Source organism: Lissotriton helveticus, chromosome 6 (assembly GCF_964261635.1).
Source record: "Lissotriton helveticus chromosome 6, aLisHel1.1, whole genome shotgun sequence".
Classification (NCBI taxonomy): domain Eukaryota; kingdom Metazoa; phylum Chordata; class Amphibia; order Caudata; family Salamandridae; genus Lissotriton; species Lissotriton helveticus.
In genome coordinates this window covers 143,966,908-143,971,054 of record NC_136067.1, presented here as the reverse complement: position 1 = coordinate 143,971,054, position 4,147 = coordinate 143,966,908, and positions in this window count along the sequence as shown.

Sequence of the window (4,147 nt, the reverse complement as noted above, 5' to 3'; positions counted from 1 at the left end):
AGTGGGGTACGCTCCTGACTTGTATCGCGTATGTGCACAATGCATTGGTGATACGACCCGTACACCCGCACGCACCAGTGGGGTACGCTCCACACACGTATGGACACAATGCATTGGTGATACGACCCGTACACCCGCACGCACCAGTGGGGTACGCTCCTGACTTGTATCGCGTATGTGCACAATGCATTGGTGATACGACCCGTACACCCGCACGCACCAGTGGGGTACGCTCCACACGCGTATGGACACAATGCATTGGTGATACGACCCGTACACCCGCACGCACCAGTGGGGTACGCTCCACACGCAAATAGGCACAATGCATTGATGATACGACCCGTACACCCGCATGCACCAGTGGGGTACTGTGCGTATCACATGCTCCAGTCAATGCATGTGTACAGTGCATTCCACAAGCTCACGCATGGCACCATTACTATAGTGACAACAGGAAAACACATGGCAGGGATGTGGGTGTGAGTTCATCATGAGGATGTCCATGTATGTATTTGCATGGCAGACCTACATTAGCAGGCCCCCGGTGTGGCACACAGTCAAATAGCAGAGGGCATGTGAACTAGTGGCACTGTTGATGTGTGATGGGCTGTGGAGACATGACATTTGTGATGGGCCACTATGTGGTTTACATTACCTTCACACTTGTCACATGAGTAACATAATGGACATGTAGTCGTTCACATGAACACTGTGATGGCACACTCTTCATTACGGACATCTGTCACATGATGCCAGGGACAGGGGCACTGTCTCATTGTACCAATTTAGGCTATGCATGACCCTGTGTGACAATGTAATGTGTTTGCCATGTAATACATTGGACATGCTGTTTGTATTGGGTAACCGTCATCCTCTATCGGTGCATCTATGATGGCTCTGTGTCGTGATAGCAAGTGTCTCACATGTACGCACACCATGCCACAGGGGCATTTCAGCAGCTCATGTGTCTGATGGCATCATAGAGCATTTGGCCACAGACATACAGATCTGCATTCAGAGGATGTCTGTGGTGTAGTATTGTAAAATGCTAAACTCATGCACAATATCACTGAAATGCAAAATATAGAGCACATGTGACGTGGGTGTGTTCCGTGCAGTCAGCTGTCTGGATGTGTTGACCACCTTCTCATGCAGGTTACGTGACGTGTGTCACTGATGCTATACATTGGTCTGCCAACTCTGACATGGCCAGATTATCTTTTGTGTGCATGACATGTACATTTCACAGACAACAGAGGAATCAGTTATGTGGTAAGAGAGCCAAGTAGCTTGCATAACTGTCCATGATGTATAGCCCACGGCAGGTTCATAAGTGATTTCATGTGTGTAATCAGTGCTGATTGTGCTATGTACATTGTAAAATGTTTTGGCTGATAGTTGTACACTTTTTTCCCCACACATGTCGTGCAGGGCACCCCCTCTGCCAAGGCTGTTGCCTGAGTTGGATGCCATGAGGGAACGGGATTGCATCCGCCGCTACAGATTTCCACAGGAGTTGATTCAGAATTTGACTGACAGGCTGGAACCACACCTACAACCGCGACACAGGTATCCAACTGCACTGACACCCAAGGTAAAGGTGATGGCAGCCCTACATTTCTTTGCCACAGGTACGTTCCAATTCACCATAGGTGATGTGGGGGGGGATGTCCCAGACCATGTTTAGTCGTGTTCTACGTGATGTCTTAGCTGCTATGTTGCAGCACATTGATGAATTCATTAAGTTCCCAACTCCACAAGAGTTGAACAATGTCAAGGGTGCATTCTATGCCCTGGGACGCATGCCACATATAATTGGGTCCATTGATGGGGCACATGTTGGACTGGTGCCACCACAGGCTCAGGAGCCGGCCTTCCGCAACCGGAAACATTACCACTCCATAAATGCCCTGGTGGTGTGTCTTGCTAACATGATGATTTCCCATGTTTGTGCACGTTTTCCAGGATCATGCCACGATGCATTCATCATGAGGCGGAGCAGGGTACCACAAATGATGCTGCAGCTGCGCAACCATCGGGCATGTCTTGTTGGTGGGTATTCACTGTTACTCATGTATGTCTCAATGTAAATCATCTATCTCATGGCTACTCATTGCACACTCATTGACATGATGTATTGTTGTAGGAGACGCCGGATATCCGACATGCCGTGGCTCATGACTCCACTACGCAACTCCAGAACTGCGGCAGACCAGCGTTACAATAATGCACATGGCTAGACACGGCGTGTGATAGAGCGTACGTTTGGACTCCTGAAGAGCCGGTTCAGGTGTCTCGACAAGACAGGCGGATCCCTACCATACTCCCTGCTCAAGGTGTGTGACATCTTCACCGTGTGCTGCATGCTGCACAACATGGCAGTGGAGGGGGAGGCGCCACTCATCCTGGATCCTGATGAAAAGGACCATCCGCCCGTTGAGGACGAAGGCCTTGGCCAGGATGCTAGCGATGAGGAGGAGGACGGTGATATCCGGAGTCAACTCATACGCAACTTCTTCACATAACAGTGAGCACCTGTATGATAGTGTGCAATCTACCACCATAGAGTGACATGTGTAGCATAATGTGTGTCCAGCAGACTGTACACAATATCACTTTGATGTTGGTGGTGCTGTGTCACACAAGTGAAGATGTCATGCCACACACATGAGCACAATGATTGCAGTTCGAATGTACAAGTGTACTACGTTGTTAGTGTATTGTACGTGACCATGTCTAAAAGAATCTATACAGTACGTGACCCCTTGTGTGCCTGTCCTTTCCAGGTTGCCCAGGCTGTTGTCCGTTTGTGTCATCTTGGTCCTCCTGCAATAACTCTTGATGATAGCAGCGTCGGGTGAATCAGCGTACCCTGCACAGACATGTCGAAATGTCATTTTGGGTAAGGATTTCAAACAGGCAGTTCATTGTTGTAATGGTTTGTTATTGTGTAGAAACTGTTCCTGCGCATGTTGTAGGCCCATACATAGATGTCACATTGCCATGTATCAAATTGCATGTAGCGCCACTCCCATGACAAGACAGTCACCTTACTTGACAGTCATCCGTAGTCGAGTTTTGAATTTGGTGAATGCATCAATATGTGTTAACATTGACCCTGACACATTGCGGATGGCACGGGTTGCCATTGTGTGTGACATCACATACACAGGCACTGTGGAGAATTGCTGCCTCACTGTGTGCAGCAGAATGTGTCCAAATCATCCACTCAACCTTGTGGGCCAGTACAGTTTGATTTCCTGGGAACCATGTTGTGCCGGGTGGGCCAGTGTATGTCCCTCATGTTCTGTCAATTGTCCTGTGAGTCTGTTTGCATGGATGCATTGCCCCTTGTGGCAGTATGTCATGTCACTGTCACATCGTTACCTCAGTGCCGGTGGACAACACTGCTTCGCTAGCCTTCTCAGTAAGTTGATGTTAACTTTACTTTCTCATGATGCCAGGTATGTTGCGCTGATTAAATCACAACGTTGGCCTGGAGCTAATGTTCACACTTACGTGGCAACAGTCCGTTGAGGTAAATGTCTGAAATCTCTTCTGCCATGCAGCATATCCTGGTCACGGTAGGGTTGTATCTTTTAGCATTGTGCCTATGTACTCACAGTTGAGTTTGTTTACACATGCGTTTCCTGTCTAGCATAGTAAGGCACAGTTGCAAGAGGTAATGAGTGGCCCCTATGGGGCTTCATGTTGTTTAGGTTATTTCCTTTCTCATTTGAGGAGCTGCTTACGGCTCTTGCGGGATCTGATTCCATTGTAGCAGCCTAGTGAAAGTCATACATGCTCCATTTTGGTGACAACCCCTAACAACTCTCATGTGTCCCTGTTGAAGGATCTGATCTTGGCTCATTGCAAGATCTGTGATCACTAATAAGACACAGTGGCAGTGGTTACACTACACAGGTATGAGTGGTACAGTGTAGGCGCCAAGATAATCTGAGAATCTGTAACTGAAAGTATGGAATCCTCATGCATGTTCTGCTCTTTTTCAGATATCCCTCCCTGTAGTTCCCATCCTCACCATCCCTCGCCTGATCGCCCTAATGTGTCTGTCATTAGTAGTCAGACCACGGGGATATTGGGAGATGGAAACCTTCCAGCATCGCACTACTCTGATGGTCACAGG